We start from the raw sequence: 21663 nt of genomic DNA, 5'->3' as shown, positions 1-21663 counted from the left end.
GAAAGTCAACTCTGATCCTTAGGTCTTGATTCTAGGAAGAGTTTATGTTGTGGTATATTATCTCAGCTGTATGCTTCAGTTGAATCAATTAAAAAGGACTACTCTGTTTTCTAAAACTCTGTCCAGTTCTCTGTTGAAATAAACTTGAACTATACTGTAGATGTGCTGTGCACAACACTTCTTCTTCAGTTCCAATTTTCCAGTCCTCTCAAAGACGTCTATCAATCATCAATAACCACTGATCTGCATTTAGGGCAGTCGCCCAGGTGGCAGATATCCTATCTGTTGTTTACCTGGTCTTTTCTTAAATGATTGCAAAGAATTAGGAAATTTATTGAACATCTCCCTTGGTAAATTATTCCAATCCCTAACTTCTCTTCCTGTAAACAAATTGTTTAATTTATTTAATCCGTTTACCCTCCAGGGTGAGTCTTTCCCTCAGACTCGGTGAGGGATCCCACCTCTGCCGCCTCAAGGGCAGTGTCCTGGAGCGTGAGACATTTGGTTGGTGATAAAACTGGGGAGGAGCACCAGTACCTTGCCCAGGCAGCCTCACCTGCTATCCTGAACAGGGTCCTTGTCCTATAAACGAATATTTGCCCCAACTTGTCCTCTTGATCCCAACTTTATCTTCATTTCGTGATCTTTCCTATTTTTAAAAACACCACTCAAACTTATTCCTTTATTAATGTCATTCCACTCCATCTCTTCACTGATAGCTCGCAACATACCACTTACACACAAGTATGAAGGATGAGTTTTCCACCTAATAAATACTTTATTTTACAAAGTGTTTAGAATCATTTACATTAAAAAACAGTACCAGATTTGACCTGTAAATAGGTCATCATCAGTTGTTGATGAACCTGCTTAATAGCAATTGTACATAATAAAACATTACTAAAAATTAATTAAACAAGAATGACTTATTCTAATATAATATTAATGTTAAGCTATATACATATGGTACAGTTAAAGGGCTTTGACTTGCTGGAATCCCACGAATGCCACATATTCCGAAAATTGTATAGCAGAGAGGTTAAAAATAGGGTACAGTTCTTAGAGAACAAAGAGTCACTGAGGTTTTGGTGTCAAGTTCAAATATCTATGCAGCATGCCAACATTATGTCCAACTGTTGTATAGATAGAATCAAGGTGCATTGTTGGGCCGCAGTTTTGCGGTCAATGTTGCGTTCAGTAGAATGAGGTTCTGTAACTTGTTTAACAGTTACTGTGTTAATTCTTACTCTATGTCGTTGCTGATACATGCTAGTTTTTCAGCATCCTTGTTGAGGCATGTACAATTAAAGGGCTTTGACTTGCTGGAGTCCCATTCAAATATCTATGCTGTATGCCAACATTATGTCAGACAAGATATAGGCCTATACATATGGTACAATTAAAGGGCTTTGACTTGCTGGAGTCCCATTAATGCCACATATTCCAAAAATTGTATAGCAGAGAGGTTAAAAATAGGGTACAGTTCTTAGAGAACAAAGGGTCACTGAGGCTTTGGTGTCAAGTTCAAATATCTATGCAGTATGCCAACATTATGTCCAACTTTTGTATAGATAGAATTCTAAACACTTTGTAAAATAAAGTATTGATTAAATGGAAAACTCATTCTTCAGACTTGTGTGCTCAAATTATCAATACAGACCATGAAGCTGATAGTCGAGCAGCTCATCTCCTTTCTCCCAAGTCTTCATAGCCCAAACTTTGCAACATCTTCGTAACGCTACTCTTTTGTCAGAAATCACCCAGAACAAATTGAGCTGCTTTCCTTTTGATTTATTTTCCAGTTCTCGTATCAAGTATTCTGATGAGGATCCAATACATTGGAACTATACCCTAGTTGGGGTCTTACCAGAGACTTATACCCTCAGAGATCTGTACCCTTTATTTAATTTAATTAATTTTAATTTGTTTTATGTACCTTTATAGTTGCATGCCTCTACACCACTCTTTTCCTGCTTCCAATATTTTTTCTATCTTTCTTCCTTCTTCCGCTTTACCCTCCTTCACTGCATCCATCCATCCATATTGAAGCCTTCCTTGTGGTCTCTTTCCTGTTGATTTCTCTATAAACACTTTCTGTGGAACTCAGTCTTCTCCCATTCACATCATGTGTCCATACCATTTCAGCTTGCTTGTTTCTGTAGTTTTGAAACTCCAATTCTCTTTCTAATCTCTTCAATTCTGATTATATCTTTTCTTGTCTTCCCTACAACAACAATAATCTTGTTAAAAATAAAGTTTAGTAGCCAAACATAAAATATATGTAAAAACAAGGTTGTTAGAGATAGATAAAATTTCAAACAACAAGAATACGATATATTCACTATGACTTATTAGGCGAAGTGGCTCAAGTGCTGGCCACTGGAATCCAAGACTGATTGATTTCACCTCAGGTCAATGGTATTTAAGGGTCCATTCACACCAGATAAATGGAATTTAAGGTTAATAACACCTTCACATTCATGCTCATTACTGCAGACTTATCAAAGTGTCACTTGTGATGGTAGCTGTGTAGATGATATTTAAGAACTTGCGGGAAGTCCTGTTCACATAAAATGGTAAACTTAATCAGATCAGAAAATGCACCTTTATTTACAACATCATTTAAAATCAAATTTGTGCATTTTATGTGATGGTAAATTTTCTAATTTGAGGCTACAATATTTAAATATTTTTAAATGCCATTGATCTGAACCAGTATTAAACCTATTCTGTTAAGTTTAGAAAGCCAATACACAGTTGTGTGCACCACTCTTAATTCTTACACAAATTTACATTTATATCATTGGTTAACCCATTGGCATACTAATTTCTGTGCCCCTTGCATGCCCAGAATTAATATTTCATTTTTTGCTGAGCTGAGTGCCTCAGATGGTTGAGGCGCTGGCCTTCTGTCCCAACTTGCCAGGTTCAATCCCAGCTCAGTCTGGTGGTATTTGAAGGTGCTCACATACGTCAGCTTTGTGTCAGTAGATTTACTGGCACATAAAAAAGAAAACTCCTGCAGAAAAAAATTCCAGCACCTCGGCGTCTCCGAAAACTATAAAAGTAGTTAGTGGGACGTAAAGCAAATAAATTATTTACTGTTAACCCTTTCAGACCTGAAAGAAAACTGGAGGTGTGAATTTTTGTTTGTACGTCAAGAACTGACTAAAATGCTCCTCAATACACATATTAATAGTTTATTTTACAAAATAAAAACTAACATCCTAAAAACAGGACCCACACAATTGTGCGTATCAAAATTCAAAACCTCGTATCACGTACGATGGTGTAGCTTCAAAATTTACGTTCACTAACCAATGTACACACTTCATTGAATATATTCCGGTATTCAGTAAAGCTTCTAGATTAATATAAACGCAGTAAATAAATACTTACTTTCGGCACTACTGCTTCCTGCCATCTCGCCGATCAACTGTGCTTTTTAAACTCTTCTTCCTTCGCCCTGGCGGTCAAGCGCATACTAAAATCAATTGAAATACATGCCACGTGTCCTGCACAATCACTGCAGTCCGGTGTAGCGCCGAAAAAACATCAAATACGGTCAGGGATAACTAAAATACGAACCCGCACAATTGTGCGTACTCGGTCTGAAAGGGTTAATATTTAATTTGCACGAGTTACAGCTGTTCGTAGGTTCTCATGTGAAATTTGCTTTATTAATTACAGCTCTTCACAAGTTAACATGCAAACTTGAATTTATAAAATGTAAGAATCATAAATCTTACCTTCAGATTTTTAAAAAACTTTTCAATAGGCTTTCATGGTGTGGAAAATTCCAAAGCAGTCAGGAATGTGCAAAGTTATGAGACATTTATTGCATTCATATTGGCTAATAAGGGGCTTTTATTGGTCACAGAATTGCCTGAGTATTATTAGAGCTATACCACTAGTCCTAGAAAATAAAATTTTTTGTGGTTTGCTGCCCCTTCTGTCCATTTCCATTGTTCATTTTCAGTTCTTTTAGTTGAACCTGGCCACACTACATCACGTTCATCACTGATTCACTGTCACTTTTCTCGGATCCATCACTGTCAGTGCTACCAGTAAACATTTCTTAACAATCTGACATTTCTCACTCACTTTCATTCTCACTTATGATCAGAATTTCAGAAATATTGCCACCTGCTAACTACTGCCTGCTATTGTTTTACAGAATTTTCTTTTCAGAAAATATATAGACTTTTACCTTTCAGTACTACTATATTTCAGTTTTGTACTCTAAAAAATTGAAGAATTTTGTCATGATTAGAATTTTAAAATGTGTATGTTTTGGCTCTTATTGAGTTTTCTTTACCTGCAAAAAATAAAAAAATTATGGAGTACATAATAACATATAATCATATTAAATCATTTTAAAAAGTTGACAATAGCAATTATTCTTTAATTAAAAATTCATAAATTAAAATTTTCTTCATGATGAACTGAAAAGATGCTGCAGAATTGACTAGAATGTATTAGATGTGGATGAAGAATGGATTTGTTTGTCGTTTGAACAAATGTGTTATTACGTATTACATAATTTTTAATTTTTGCTAGCTGAAGAAGGCTCAATAAAAATCAAAACTTGTATTGCTTTTAAAAATTCTAGTCATAACAAAAATGATCAATTTTTGGAGTTCAAAATTGAAATATCAGTCGCTATCAATCACTACTGATCTGCATTTAGGGCAGTCGCCCAGGTGGCAGATTCCCTATCTGATGTTTTCCTAGCCTTTTCTTAAACGATTGCAAAGAATTTGGAAATTTATCGAACATCTCCCTTGGTAAGTTATTCCAATCCCTAACTCCCCTTCCCATAAACAAATATTTGCCCCAATTTGTCCTCTTGAATTCCAGCTTTATCTTTATATTGTGATCTTTCTTACTTTTAAAGACACCACTCATACTCATTCATCTACTGATGTCATTCCACGCCATCTCTCCACTGACAGCTTGGAACATACCATTTATATACATACCACTTAGTTGAGTAGCTTGTCTCCTTCCTCCCAAGCCCAAACTTTGCAACATTTTTGTAACGCTACTCTTTTGTCAGAAATCATCCAGAACAAATCGAGCTGCTTTTCTTTGGATTCTTTCCCATTCTTGAATCAAATAATCCTGGTGACGGTCCCATACACTTGAACCATACTCTAGTTGGGGTCTTACCATGACTTATATGCCCTCTCCTTTACATCCTTACTACAACCCCCAAACACCATCATAACCTTTATTTACAATCCCATTTATGTGATTACCCCAATGAAGATTTTTCCTTATATTAACACCTAGATACTTACAATGATCCCCAAAAGGAACTTTCGCCCCATCAACGCAGTAATTAAAACTGAGAGGACTTGTCCTATTTGTGAAACTCACAACCTGACTTTTAACCCCGTTTATCATCATACCATTGACTGCTGTCCATTTCACTACATTATCGAGGTCATGTTGCAGTTGCTCACAATCTTGTAACTTATTTATTACTCTATGCAGAAAACATCATCTGCAAAAAGCCTTACCTCTGATTCCACTTCTTTACTCATATCATTTATATATATATTTATTTATTTATTTTACGCCCACATTGAAGCACTGAAATCAATCTATATACAGTCAAGTCTTATGAAAATTGGTTACAAATTTGGTTGATGTTTCTTCTTTTGTTCCCAGAAATATTTCATTCTCTCTGACCTGGCTGCCCATTCTTCATCAGTTATGTTGTACTGTTTGCGTGTATAGGTCTTCAGTTTAAGTCTCACATCGTTATTTCTCAGGATCCTCTTCTCTTCTCTGTTTTCAATTGAATGGTCAAGCCTAATTCATTTAAATCTTCTTGGACTTCTTTGAACCAGTGATTTTTAGTTTTACTTTTCCAAAAGTAGTTGAATAAATGTTTGAGTATCCCAGTCTCTGGTAGTCGTGATATGTGACAGAAAAAAGCAACTCTTCTTTTCTGCATTGTATCTATTATAGACTCAGTCTCCTGGTATACAATTTCATTGGGTAGTAATCGCCATTGTCCATCTGCTTGGTGTTTTTTATTCAGAATTGAATGATTTGTCTATCTATTTTCTGTAATTTATCTGTAGTTGATTTCGTATTCAAAGAATAAGGTTTCACTAGCATAGGTTGCTTCAGGCTTAATAACGGAGTTGTAGTGTTTAAATTTTGCATTTATCAAGATAAATTTCTTCTTGTAGGATGGCCAAGTAATGTGTTGTGCTTGTTTTAATTTGGTAATTCTATTTTCAACTCTTTTATGTTCCAAGTTATAATCTCTCCAAGATATTTAAATTTATTAACAACCTTAATTTGTTTGTTATTAGTCAGTGTGATAGGTGATTTTTCCACTTTGAAGGATGGCATCATTTCCGTCTTTTCAAAGGAGATTTGTAATCCAATTTTTGCTGCTGTTTGTTCTAATTCTTCAATTTGGAGTTTAGCCTTTTCCACACTACTTGCAAGTAGTGCAAGGTCATCTGCAAATGCTAGACAATTGAGTTTGATATTTTTGCCAATCTCGATGTTTCGCTGACATTTCTTAGACCATTCTCGCATGACTTTCTCCAATGCACAGTTAAACAGTACTGGTGAGAGACCATCCCCCTTTACAAAAAGCAATATAAATATAAGTCACCACCTTATCAATACTCTTTTTTTTCAAGACTCTTTATAGCTCTAACAACAGTAGCTGCCTAAAATATCTCCAGACATACAACCAAATATTACCTGAATTGCAAGCAGATTATACAAATACTCACCTAACCGCAATTTTGTATATAGTTATATATTTTTACGGACCCATTTTATCGGAACATTAGAACTAATCAAATACTGTTGTGAAAACCTCGTTAACCCTATTTTACCCCAAACAATGTATATATGGCACCACATATCAATAATATTAATGTAATGTATTTTTAACCAGGCATATATATACCACTGTTTTAGTTATGTGTTCAATTTAACAAGATTATCTAATGCCTATGCTAAACAAAACAAATAGTTTAAAAAAAAGTTTAACCCTATTCCAAGACATAAATCAAGAATAATAGGCTTTATAAACTGATACTTTAGTATTTAAGATATATGCCAACAAGGTATTGCATACCAATATTTTAATCACAAGTGTCCAAACCAACAATTCCACATTTTCATATGACTGATCAATAATCAATTAATGTAATTTAAGAACCAATTTTTAATGTATATTACTGAACTCACTACTATTAATTTACACAAATGTATGTATATCTCATTCCACATTGTACAACCCAAATTAGATAGTGATAACATGAAAAATAGCATGTAATTTCATGGATGATGTATTTTAGTTAACTACTTACCTTGACACTGTATGCTGGATAACTTAGGATTGACACATACAACAGCTCAAATGTACCAAGACATACATACCAACATTTATGATCAGTTCGATTTAATTTAAGTTTTAATCATTATATGTGATGTTTTTGTAAAATATATCTTTTATGCATGTCAACTGAAGATGACCCCCTAGGGGTCGAAACCGGTCTTGACCATATTTACTAGCTGAATGTGAATAAATTTTTAAAAAAAAGTATTGATAAGGTGGTGACTTATATTTATATTGTTTTTTGTAAAGTAATATCTATCAATACGGAAATGAAACTTATAAACAACAGTAGACCATCCCCCTGTCGAAGTCCAGTCCGGATTTCAAATGATTCAGACAACTCTCGTCGGAATTTAACTTTTGCTGTAGTGTTCTTGAGGGTAACACCAATGAGATTAATGAGTTTCTGGTGTAACCTAAATTCTTTAAGGATTTTAAGTAATGACTCACGATGAATACTGTCATATGCTTTCTTGAAGTCAACAAAAGTGATAACTAGCTTTTTGTTTCTCATTCTTTGATGGTTCATAATCCACTTAAGACTAATGATTTGGTCAGGACAACTTCTTCCAGATTGAAATCCCCCCTGATACTCTCCAAGTTCTTGGTCGAGCTGTTCTTGAATTCTCGTGAGGATAATTCTAGACAGGATCTTATATGTGATATCAAGTAGAGAGATCCCTCGGTAATTATTTGGATCCAGTCTATCCCCCTTGTTATGTATTGGATGAATTATAGCCAGGGGTAGAAGAAAATAGAAATAATTCAGTAGCCAGCCCCTTTTCATCAGGAGCCAGCACATTTTTCACAAATATACATTATGAACACCACAGGTTAGACTAGGATAAAGCTACGTATTATTTTTGAAATGTTGCCTTAAGTAGTATAGTCTCATTTCATATAAGAATGTAAATTTATATTTTAAGATATACTAACCCAAATAATCACCAGTCACCTTCAAGGGCAGCATCTTTTAAAATTACACTACATGTGCCTGTTTGATTTCCCACCAGTAACATTCAACATGCTTAACAATGCAAACAAACCTTCAAAATCATTGTAGGGTCTGTTTTTTTCTTGACGCACCTCGCTAAAAGTGCACATTCAGGATTTTTCATGAAACTTTCAGCCTCCTGCCGGCCCCGCGGTGTAGTGGTAGCGTGCCTGCCTCTTACCCGGAGGCTCCGGGTTCGATTTCCGGCCAGGTTACGGATTTTGACCTGGATCTGAGGGCTGGTTTGAGGTCCACTCAGCCTACATGATTACAGTTGAGGAGCTATCTGACGGTGAGATGGCGACCCCGGTCAAGAAAAGCAAGGATAACGGCCGAGAGGATTCGTCGTGCTGACCGCACGACACCTCATAATCTCCAGGCCTCCGGGTTGAGCAGCGGTCGCTTGGTAGGCCAAGGCACTTTGGGGCTGTTACGCCATTTTTTCAGCCTCCTAACACTTCGAGTGAGGATAGAATTTTTCGTTTGTTTTAAACATTTCCAGTTTAAATGGTCCTGAAAATCCGGATACACCTTTAAAATGTTTGTCGGCAATACTACGAAAGTTAATGCATAATTTACACTTCGCAATTCCTTCTTCATAGCACAGCCACGGTAGTCATTCAAGCTACGATTCTCTGCATTGTGTATCATTCTCATACTTCTCTGAATCAGTAACATTCAGCTTGCTTTACAATGTAACCAAACCTTCAATATCAGTGTAGGGTCTGTTATTTTTTGCAATATAATAAGATGCCATGAACAATGCATTCATATGCTGTAACATTAGCATTCATTTTCTTTACGTACTTCGCTGAAAGTGCTGAAATTTCCGTTTGCCTGAAAATTGAAATTTCGACGTATTTTTGATGTTTGACCTATCATTGTCTTGAACACCATAAATTTCACGCTGGTCATTGTCGTCCTGAACTCTACAGTCGGCACTTCCATCAAGTGTTTTCTCACATTCACGCCCTTTTGTATCACTTTGTGTTACATTTACGGGCCCTACTTACGAAGAAATCTGAAAGAAGACACTGTTGTTACTCACATCAGTCAATTTGTGCGGTTTTGTTCGTTTCATTTTGTCGATTTTCTCAAGTATAGCACAGAAACGTAAAATACACCACCGTTAAATGGCTTCCGAGTTCGCGAGCTTCGATGTCTGATGCTACGTTGCAAATTTTCCGTAAACGCACAGGAATAAACACAGCCGTATTTATAAAGTGCAAACCGTTCAATACCAAGATGTTGTAATTAAATTAAAAGTATAAATATTGTTCGTTGAAAATACAAGAATTGATAAACACGTCATTCCGTATGTTCTAAATGCAAAGAATGAATTCCACGGGAATTTATCAGCACTGGTTAGGCGGCAATAGTTGAGGAACGGCTAGTCACGGGAAGGATGGCGGTAAATTAGTGTTTGTGGAATTATTTCACTTAGTAGTTCTCTGAATTTCTCCACAACTCTGGTTTGATCTTTGTACTCGGCTACCGATGGCTGATCATCTGTAATAGAACTCGATGTGTTACGATATGTCCATATGAAAGGATACCTGTTTGACGGGTTACAACGATATCTCCCATGACCGCTAGGCAGCTCCTGCGTAGAACTGAAACGTCCAGTTCCAAGGTACGAAGAGCAATTACAGAATTCAAGACTTTGCCAGAAGCTCAGAAAATGTTTGTTGCACATATCAGAATATATGAGCTACAGAAAACAACGTGAAACACCACACGCCTTGTTACTTTGTAAAGTGATGGGAACGTACATGTAAGGGAACTCCGGGTTTCAAAAAATAAATTTTCAAAACCGAATTTGAAAATTTAGGCGCCAGGTAAAAATTTTCAGGCGCCATGGCGACTGGGCGCCCGGTATTTTTCGACCCCTGATTATAGCTGTATTCCATTCTGCAGGCAGTTTTTCAGAGTTCCATATGTCTATGATGTGTTTGTGTAGGTTTTGAAGTGTTTGGTTATTTGCATTCTTCCACAGCTCTGCAACCACTTGATTTTCTCCTGCAGCTTTATAATTCTTGAGCCAATTAATCACTTGAAATACCTCATGGAAATCTGGTGGAATAACCTTGTCTAAGCATGTTTTATTTTTTGGATCAGATGAAAATTCTAGGTATTCTTTTGGGTCTTCAGCATTTGGTAATTCTGTGAAGTAATCAGCTAGAATTTTGGCACTCTCCTGATTATTGTGTGCTAGTTGTCCTTGTTAATTTCTCATCATGAGTGTAGGTGGAGTTTATCCTGATTGATATTGTTTAAATGTCCTGTAATAGTCTCGTGTCTTATGTTGTTTGAATGATTCATCTATGTTAGCTAGGTTTTCTTTTTGATGGTCTCTTTTGATTCTCCTAAGTTCTTTGGCCGTTTGTCTTCTAGCAATAGTTAGTTCATCTCGAGATTGTGCCGTTTTCTTTTCTTTTGTTGGTCATTTAGCCATGCTTTGTGTCTTTTCTGTATTGCCATATCACATTCCTCATTCCACCAGGCATGTTTCTTTCTCCTTTTCATTGGAGCAATTTCTTCGGCAATATTTTTTAGTTTATCAATAATCGTCTCCAGTTTGTCGCTTAGAGATGTTTTGGATCTCTCTGTATGCACAGCATTATTTATTAAGTAGCTGGGGTCATATTTCCTCCTTCTAGTGAATTTAGATGGTTTGTGATGTTTTCTTGGGGTTAACTTGATTTTAATCTTTGAAATATAATGATCAGAATCAATGTCCACCCCACGAAGGACTTTGACATTATAAATTTCTCAATGGTATTTTTTATCCATTGCTATGTGGTCTATCTGAAACTCACCCAGTTTAACATTAGGGCATTTCCAGGTCATTAATTTGTGTGGTTTTCTCTTAAATCTTGTGGTTTCAAGAATAACCCCACGGTCTGTGCAAAGCTCAATTAATCTTTGACTATTTCTATTTGTCAATTTGTGTGCTGCCCATTTACCTACCACTGTGCGATATTTTCTCTCTTGTCCAATTTTCGCGTTGAAGTCTCCAAGCATAATTTTAACATAGTTGTCAGGAATATTTGAAATCAGTTCGTCAAGCTCCTCCCAAAACATTTAAGTTTCCTCTTTATTTGTCCTGTTTTTTTTCATTTGTTGGCGCATAGACATTAATCAGTGTATATATTTTGTTCTCTACTCTAATAGTTAAGGTTGCAGTTCTTGATGAGTTCGATGAGAAGTCCTCCACTGAATTTAATACGCTAGTATTAACCAGGAATCCAATCCAAATTGGGGAACATTTTTCATTACTCTCTTTTCTGGAGGTCCTTTTTAAAGACGATATCCCCCAAATTCAAATGGGTCCTGATCTGTGTTCCAAAGTTCTTGTAGGGCTGTGATTAGAATCCTGTGTTGATCCATGATATCAGTTAAGTGTTTCAACTTCCCAATTTTCATTATTGAATTGATGTTTAATGTTGCAAAGAAAGAGAATTTTCCTAGTTTACTGAATTTAAGTCTGTGTCTGTATCCGTGGTTCGTCTGTTGGCCTTTCAGGTGCTCCGACTTGCCATGATCTTCTATGTGACACCCCACCGTATCCGAATGATGTCTTTGCTCGGGTCTAGAATGTTGGATTACAAGATATTAGAATCATTCCATATTGACGGTTTTCACTTTACAATGGCGAAAAATGAAAGTATCCTCCAAATCAATACATCATATATTCCGTCATTAGACGGAGTAAACAAGATCAGACATGTTTCGGCTCGTTTGAGCCATCTTCAGTGAAAAAAATTAGGGGGGTTGGAATAATTTACATAATATGAGTTGAAAAAATGCTAAAAAACATAATGAAAGCGCAAATGAAAAAACAAACAAAAGAGAGCCTATACGGAAACAAAATTAGCACAAATATACAATATTTACATCAATATGCAGAGCAAAAAACAACTTATTGTGACAAAATTCAGTGAAACAGGTGTTAATTTGAAATAATAATAGATACTAAAAACTGCGTTAACCTAAGAAACAAGGGAATGAGAAAACAAATGATGTAGATGTTTTCTCATTATTATTTCAAATTAACACCTGTTTCACTGAATTTTGTCACAATAAGTTGTTTTTTGCTCTGCATATTGATGTAAATATTGTATATTTGTGCTAATTTTGTTTCCGTATAGGCTCTCTTTTGTTTGTTTTTTCATTTGCGCTTTCATTATGTTTTTTAGCATTTTTTCAACTCATATTATGTAAATTATTCCAACCCCCCTAATTTTTTTCACTGAAGATGGCTCAAACGAGCCGAAACATGTCTGATCTTGTTTACTCCGTCTAATGACGGAATATATGATGTATTGATTTGGAGGATACTTTCATTTTTCGCCATTGTAAAGTAGAATGTTGGATGTCCAAGCCGGTGGATTCTTTCATTATAAGACTCTCCATGATAAGTTGATTGTCTGATCATTGATCAATGTTCTGACCGTGGTCAGGAGTTACAATCCCAGATGTGATCTGGGAAGGTGATTCATCCTAGTTTGTTCAGGCCTGGGAGTAGACATTTCCTCCATACCCCTCAAACGTTATGGTTTTGCCGCCAATAATCGGGTGGCTGATTGCAGTGGTTTCCCACTGGGCGGTGGGGTTGCCACATCCCTATGCCTTATATATATATAAAAGAAAATATAAAGGTCCAATAATACTGCATTGAGGAATTCCCCTCTTAATTATTACAGGGTCAGATAAAACTTTCCCTACTCTAATTCTCTGAGATCTATTTTTTAGAACTATTTGGTTCCTCTTTCATCTAGTCCAATTGCACTAATTTCTGCCAGTAGTCTCCCATGATTCACCCTATCAAATTCTTTAGACAGGGCAATCGCAATACACTCCACTTGACCTCCTGAATCCAAGATATCTGCTATATCTTGCTGGAATCCTACAAGTTGAGCTTCAGTGGAATAACCTTTCCTAAACCCAAACTGTCTTCTATCAAACCAGTCATTAATTTTGTAAGCATATCTAATATAATCAGAAAGAATGCTTTCCCAAAGATTACATACAGTGCATGTCAAACTGACTGGCCTGTAATTTTCAGCTTTATGTCTATCACCCTTTCCTTTATACACAAGGGCCATTATAACAACTCTCCATTCATTTGGTATAGCTCCTTCATGCAAACAATAATCAAATAAGTACTTCAGATATGGTACTATATCCAACCCATTATCTTCACTATATCCCCCGAAACCTTATAAATTCCAGCTGCTTTTCTAGCTTTCAACTTTTGTATCTTATTGTAAATGTCATTGCTGTCATAGGTAAATTTTAATACTTCTTTAGTATTAGTCACCTCCTCAATCTGGACATTCTCCTTGTAACCAACAATCTTTGCATACTGATGACTGTGAACACTTCTGCCTTTTGAAAATTGTCACAAACACACTCCCCTTGTTCATTAATTATTCCTGGAATGTCCTTCTTAGAACCTTTTTCTGCCTTAAAGTACCTATACATACTCTTCCATTATTCACTAAAATCTGTATTACTGCCAATTATGCTTGGCATCATGTTATCCTTAGCTGACTTCTTTGCTAAATTCAATTTCCTAGTAAGTTCCTTCAATATCTCCTTACTTCAACAGCCATTTCTAACTCTATTTCTTTCCAGTCTGCACCTCCTTAGTCTCTTTATTTCTCTATTATAATAAGGTGGGTCTTTACCATTCCTTACCACCTTTAAAGGTACAAACCTATTTTCGCATTCCTCAACAATTGCTTTAAAGTCTGTCTACATTTTTATTTACTGATTTCCACTGATCATAGTTACTTTTTAAAAACTCCCTCATGCTTGTTTAATCAGCAATATGATACTGCCTAATAGTCCTAATTTTATTACCTTCCTTTCTTTCACACTTATTTTTAACTACTACAAAAACAGCTTTGTGATCACTAATACCATCTATTACTTTGGTTTCTCTATAGAGCTCTTCTGGTTTTACCACATCCAGAATATTCTTCCCTCTAGTTGGTACCATCACTTTCTGAATCAGCTGCCTTTCCCATATGAACTTATTTGCCATTTGTTGGTCATGCAATGGGCAAGATGGTCGTGTGGTTAGGGGCACGCAGCTGTAAGCCTGCATCCGGGAGATAGTGGGTTTGAACCCCATTGTCGGCAGCCCTGAAGATGGTTTTCCATGGTTTCCCATTTTCACACCAGTAAAATGCTGGAGCTGTACCTTAATTAAGGCCATGGCCGCTTCCTTCCCACTCCTAGCTCTTTCCTATCCCATCGTCACCATAAGACCTATCTGTGTCGGTGCGACGTAAAAAAACTGTTGGTCATACTTCCTCTCATTCGCATTACCTTCCCAATGTTCATTTGGTAACTTGAGATCACTTGCTACTATCACGTTCCTTTCCATATCATTTCCCACATAACTGATTATCTTATCAAATAATTCTGAATCAGTGTCAGGGCTACCCTTTCCCGGCATCAATTTGCCTATTATCTTTAGAGATGAGCCTTACACCTAGAATTTCATGTTTGTCATCTTTAACTATTTCATAGCTTACAAATTCTTCTTTCACCAGAATGAACACTCCTCCTCCTACCATTCCTACCCTATCTCTACGATACACACTCCAGTTTTGTGAGAATATTTCTGCATCAATTATATAATTTCTCAGCCATGATTCAACTCCTATTACAATATCAGGTAAGTATACATCTGTTAAATTACTTAATTCTATTCCTTTCTTTACAGTACTTGTACAGTTGAGTACTAACATACTTGATTTCCAGTTCCCTGTACCCTTATCACCGCTCCCTAGACCACACTCACGGGCAAGAGAAAAAGCGAAACACTACGTATTTCAGACAAAAGTTGATGTTAGTCCATTTGAAACATGGTAAAATAAAATATTATGACATTACAGCAATATGGCAATGTATCATAAGTTAATTAGCCCATTTGAGAAGTGTCAGCACAATAATTGATAAAGATTATTGATCGTGACAATCACAACAGACCACCAACACGAATTTGGAAATTTCGAAACCTGGTGCTCTACACAGTTTCATATACAGTCCATCTGTCCACATGTTTTCAACTCATTTCCATTGCCTCAGTAACGGGTATTACCACCTCTAGCCGCAGTTACAGCTGTGATTCTATCAGGCACGCTCAGGATGCAATCTTGAATGTTCTCTTGTGGGATGAGCTCCTATTTTGCCTGGAGCACAGCCCGAAGTTGAGCCAGTGTTCCAGGTGAATGACTCCTAGCATATCTCCCAAGCACATCCCAGACATGATCTATAAGCAGGCCATGGTGCGCGCTCAATTCCGACTTCATTCAGGTACTCACGTACACAAATAGCAACGTGTGGGCGAGCATTGTCATGCATCAGGGTAAAGTTCTCGCCGATGACAGAAACAAAAGCACCACGTGATCCACTAAAATCTCCTCGATGTATCGGTTGGCTGTCAGACTTCCATTCTCGACAAACACAAGCTCCGTGCTTGCACCAGTGGTAATCCCAGACAACACCATCACAGAGCCTCCATTGAACGGTGTCCTTGCAGAGAAAGTATGTGGTGAATAACATTCCTCGGACCTTCTCCATATTCTCTGCCTTCCATCCGGTGCCCTCAAACAAAATCTGGATTCATCTGTGAACAGCATTGAGCTCCACTGTTCCAGTCTAGTTTCAATGGGTGTTGGCAAATTGCATCCGAGAGGCGCTGTTTTCACGTGTAAGCAAAGGTCCTGCAGTGGACCTCTTGAACTTTAAATCCACTTCCCTACAACGTCCTTATTACTGTCCTTCCACTCATATTCGTGCCCCGTACTTGTTGCGAATGATTTCTGGCCTGTGCAGCTGTTGTGTGTCGATCACGAAGAACTTGCATTACGAGAAAGCGATCATTGCGCTCAGTTGTGCTTTTCCTATGACTTGAACTGGGCCTCCTGGTGTAGATATTGTCCTCTCTGTACGTTTTAGCAGTTCTGTACATGTTAGAACAAGGTGTGCCTGTAACATCTGCTATATAGCGTATACTGCGCCCATCCTCCACTAATGCTATAGCCCTTGCTGCGTTTTCAGATGAAAGACCCCGTATGACTTGACTTAGAAGCAAGACTAACTGTTGTAGACAAGTCTTAATGACCACAAAGTAAGTGGCTTGAGAATTCACAGCAATAAACCTTAAGACAGCTGTTTGTGGTTATTCTTGTCAGAAGGATGAAAACTGCGGTATTGGTATTGTGATTGTCACAATCAGTAATGTTTATCAATTATTGCGCTGACACTTCTCAAATGGGCTAATTAACTTCTTATATATTGCCATATTATTGTTATTTTATAACTAGGGCTCGGATGTTTAGGAAAAGTCATAGTTTTTCCTTTGTCTCTATTTTCTTGCATGATTGGATTTTGGTGCAAATCAGGTGATTATCGTCACAATTAAGTGATTTTTATTTGTCATATAAATGCATATTTTGGCTATTTTTTGTCATAAGGTCATATTTTGAGCTGTTTTCGTAGAAACGTCGTATTTCGGCGGTTTGACAACAGCTGTAGCTGTGCAAAATTACCTTCAACTTACCAAATACGAACTAGTATTCACAAAACTGTTTCTCGGTATCATGTCTGCAGCTAATACAAGTGGAATACTCTGCCTCTTCTATCAATATTGTTGAATTGTTTTCTAACAGTTTATCATATATTAAGTCTAATTTTGAAATTATATCGAGTGCAATTCCTCATTTAGAAGCTGCTAGCTTAGAAATTCATGTATGTATTGAAATTGTGAGAAGTGCTGAACTTTCAGTACATCAATCACATGGAATAGTTGGCGACAGTGTAAAACGGAAACTTTAAAACCTGCTTAGTCGAAATGACACTTTTTGCTGTGTGTGCAAGATAAATGATGTTCTTTACCAGTACATTTCAAGACGAGTGCATACTCGTCAGAAGTGATTTAACATTAGTTAAATATGCACTAATAATGTCTTGTGTCGTAGAAAGGAGCTTCTCTTCTTACAAAAATGTGTTAAGTGATAATCGGAGGTCTTTTGCGCCTTATGCTTTGAATATGAATCTTGTCATGCACTCAATTCCATCCGCGGAGAAGAATGAAAAAGGTATGCGAATTTGCACTATGTGGCCTGCCGCCCTACCATAATGTATTGAAAGACATCTACTTAATTCATTTCGTGGTGCTCAATTTAAACGTTAACGCATTTGAGTAATATTAATGAAATCTGGACTTAAACGTTGCAAAATATTTAAAAAATTGATTTCTAGTTTTAAAATGATCATATTTAGATTAATCATTTTCGGGTCATATTTTGTCATTTTACGTCATATTTCATCACTTTTGAGGTCATATTTGTTTGCTTATTTGAGCTATTTTTAGGTCTTAAACATCCGACCCCTAGTCATAACATTTAATTAATATAATTTTTCAAATGGACTAACATTAAATTTTGTCTGAAATATGTAGTGTTTCACTTTTTTTTTTTGCCGGTGAGTATAGTATTGAAAGATGGAAATTACATATTTCCTAAAAATAAAATTCTGTAAAACAATTTTTTAAAATCAATATGGAACAGTTGTGAAGTTCATTAATTATAATAATGCCAACCAGGCAAAAAAATAAAAAATGCAAACAATTACTGTATTTAAATCTATAATATATATAAAAATATAAATCTATAATATAATTTGACACCCAAGCACCTAACATTTAATAAAAAGAGAAGCTGCCTCTTAGGTGACATAATTATTGCTAATGGCCTTGGTTTGCATGGAGATGGGCATAAGGGGCATTCATCTCTGTCTAATAGAACATGAACGTTGCAGTAGTCTAGATGATAGAAAGTAGTTTTTCTTACAAGAAAGACCAATTCTTCTTCTTTCAAACTGTATATATCATGCCATCTCTTGGCAGAACACTTGAAATACATGCTCAAATCTGTTCAAGCTCACATGGTTCTCTTACATGGCTGTACGTACGTTGTGTCCCGTGGCTGGGAGCCATGAGTATATGCCAATGAGTTAATACGCACTCTGATATACAAAAAGGCACCACTACTAACCACACAAAATCAGTTCTGCACTTTCCTAATCTGCAACTGTTGCTATATGCTCACTTGCATAAAGCACTGTGCTTGCTCGCCCATATCAAGCACCGTGGGCTTGCTTGTGCACTAATACCTTATGTATACTTTGTATAATTCTACTTTATTTTCTGAATCATTCATTAATAACAAAACAGATTGGATTGATATTTTTTAAGCAGATACAAAATAGCTGTTGAGAGAACACAACTGTTTCAGTATTCTTGTAAAGAAGACTTTTCTTCTATTGAGCCCTGTCTTAATTTGTCACCTGATTATAATATAAAAATATTCATATCAAAGGTAGGTGTCCAGTAGATTTTACCTCACATTATCTATGCCATGGAACTAGGTTATTAATCCCCTGATAACATATAAGTTTATTGATTAAGAAGAAAAATCAACACTTGCCAGTAAGTTTGACATGCGTTGCATGTAAGCTTTGGGAAGGCTTTCTTTCTGATTACATTAGACATGTTTGCGAAATTAATAACTGGTTCGACAGAAGGCAATTCGGTGTTAGGAAAGGTTATTCCACTGAAGCTCAACTTGTAGGATTCCAGCAAGATATAGCAGATATTTGGGATTCTGGAGGTCAAATGGACTGTATCGCGATTGACATGTCTAAAGCATTTGATAGGGTGGATCATGGGAGACTACTGGCAAAAATGAGTGCAATTGGACTAGACAAAAGAGTGACTGAATGGGTTGCTATATTTTTAGAAAATAAATCTCAGAGAATTAGAGTAGGCGAAGCTTTATCTGACCCTGTAATAATTAAGAGGGGAATTCCTCAAGGCAGTATTATGGGACCTTTATGTTTTCTTATATACAGGGTGCGGCAGAAATACCTGACGAATTTCAAACGTAAATAACTCGGCACTGCAACAAGCCATTTAAAGATTTATTGCACAGTTCGAAAGAGTAGTGTTTGCCATTTGCGTCACATACACATACACACTAGGTTTTGAAAATAATGTCATCCAAATGCCGACCGTCCTGTTCGAAACACCTCTAAAGCCTCTCCCTGAAGTTCCGCATGACTCACTTGAGCATGTCTTGTGGTGTTGCCTCGATTTGTTCACGGATTGCAGCTTTCAGGTCATGTAGTATTCGCGGCTTATGTCGGAAGACGCGATCCTTCAAATATCCCCAGAGAAAGCAATCGCACAGGGCGAGGTCAGGGGAACAGGCTGGTCATAGAACGTCACGTCGTAAGGAGATGAGATGTCCTAGAAACATTTCTCTGAGGAGACCCATCGACGCCCTGGCTGTGTGTGCAGTGGCACCATCTTGTTGGAACCACACAGCAGGATTCCCTAAGTTGGTGAGTGTCGGCTGCAGGAAGTTGCGTAACAGCTGTACGTTACAATCCGATGTTACTGTTACAGTTCTGTCCTCCTCTTCAAAAAAGTAAGGGCCTACAAATCCGAAATCAACGACAGCGCACCAAACAGTAACATGCTCGCTGTGGAGTGGTTGCTCATGGATCTGTTGAGGATTGGTTGCGGACCAGTACCGAAAGTTTTGTTTGTTAACGTAGCCTGACAATGAAAGTGCGCTTCATCACTTGCCAGAACACTGCTGTCAGCTGCTACAGCTTCCATCATGGTCTCACAACACGCTCTGCGGTTGGCCCAATCACGTTCACTGAGTTTCTGAACATCCACCATTTTGTACGGATTGAACTTCATGTCTGCGTATAAAATCTTCATTACAGTGCGATCCGAGGGTCCCAGAGCACGTGAATGCCTACGCACCGAACGCTGAGGAGATTGCGTGTCTCACTGTGCGGACGTCTCTGGTGTTCGGACGCTACGAGGCCTACTAGGTGGCTTCGTTTTCACACTCGAACCACTTTTTCTCAAACTGTTCACCAATAACAGAATGGTGTTCCTGCTCGGAACTTTCTTATGTCGACCTAAGCCAAAGTGTCTGCAAAACAAACGCTGTGTTGTGGTAACAGAGTCGATATTTTTGAAATAAGTCTCAATCATGAACCCTCGGTGTTCACCTCTCCACGCCATGCTAGCGACCGGCTGGCTGACTGACTAGTCCGGACAAGACGATGCACGTGTTCACCAAGGCCAAGGCCAAGACCGCGTGCACCACGACAATAACACCTGTGTGAAAGCTGTGGCCAGTACGACCTTCAGTTCGCTCCAGTCTACTGTATGTGACATAAATTGCAAATCCTGCTCTTTTAAACTGCGCAACAAAATTGTCAATGTCTTGTTGCGTTGCTGAGTTATTTACATCTGAAATTCGTCAGGTATTTCTGCCGCACCCTGTATATAAATGATTTGAGTAAAGGAGTGGAATCAGAGGTAAGGATGTAAAGGAGAGGGCTTATAAGTCTCTGGTAAGATGCCAACTAGAGTATGGTTCCAGTGTATGGGACCCTCACCAGGATTACTTGATTCAAGAACTGGAAAAAATCCAAAGAAAAGCAGCTCGATTTGTTCTGGGTGATTTCTGACAAAAGAGTAGCGTTACAAAAATGTTGAAAAGTTTGGGCGGGAAGAACTGGGAGAAAGAAGACAAGCTGCTCAACTGAGTGGTATGTTACATGTTATAATTCTCATGTTAGGTCCGTATTTTCCAAGCTGTCAGCGGAGAAATGGCGTGGAATGACATTAGTAGACGAATAAGTTTGAGTGGCGTCTTTAAAAGTAGGAAAGATCACAATATGAAGATAAGGTTGGAATACAAGAGGACAAATTGGGGCAAATATTCATTTATAGGAAGGGGAGTTAGGGATTGGAATAACTTACCAAGGGAGATGTTCAATAAATTTCCAATTTCTTTGAAATAATTTAAGAAAAGGCTAGGAAATCAACAGATAGGGAATCTGCCACCTGCCACCTGATCAAAAAAAAAAAAAGTGCCTGTGTATCTTAAAGTTTACTAATGATTGTGTTCAGAAGACTGCCATTATCTTCTTCTTCTTCTTCTTCTGGGTAATTTATGTGTGATATACATTGAAAATAACAATTAACTTTTCTAAATTATTGCACAGAATTCTGCTGCTGTAAAACACTGCTTTCTGCTTCTTATTGCACTCTGGTGAGACTGTGTTTATACATTTGTATTGCCTCTGTGTTTCCAAAGTCAAGTTGCATGGTCCCAGGATTGCTTCTCTTATAGTAGAAGACATCATATGCAAATGCAGCATTATGACTAAATATTTT

At 37.2% G+C, this 21663-nt stretch overlaps 1 protein-coding gene and 1 long non-coding RNA gene across 2 annotated transcripts in view; one reads left to right on the top strand and one right to left on the bottom strand.

The window, feature by feature from the left end:
• The window catches only part of LOC136872016 (uncharacterized), a 47460-nt gene that overhangs the window by 5663 nt on the left and 20134 nt on the right, over positions 1-21663 (bottom strand). Inside the window, exon 2 of the long non-coding RNA XR_010859859.2 lies at positions 1937-2224. This is a non-coding gene — a long non-coding RNA (uncharacterized lncRNA). The remainder of the gene's footprint in view (positions 1-1936; positions 2225-21663) is intronic.
• The window catches only part of alpha-Catr (alpha-catenin related), a 503757-nt gene that overhangs the window by 481598 nt on the left and 496 nt on the right, over positions 1-21663 (top strand). The window lies entirely within an intron of this gene.

The sequence above is a fragment of the Anabrus simplex genome, chromosome 4 (assembly GCF_040414725.1).
Source record: "Anabrus simplex isolate iqAnaSimp1 chromosome 4, ASM4041472v1, whole genome shotgun sequence".
Taxonomy (NCBI): domain Eukaryota; kingdom Metazoa; phylum Arthropoda; class Insecta; order Orthoptera; family Tettigoniidae; genus Anabrus; species Anabrus simplex.
The sequence above is the reverse complement of the archived record's forward strand: the minus strand, read 5'-3'. Positions and strand labels throughout refer to the sequence as shown.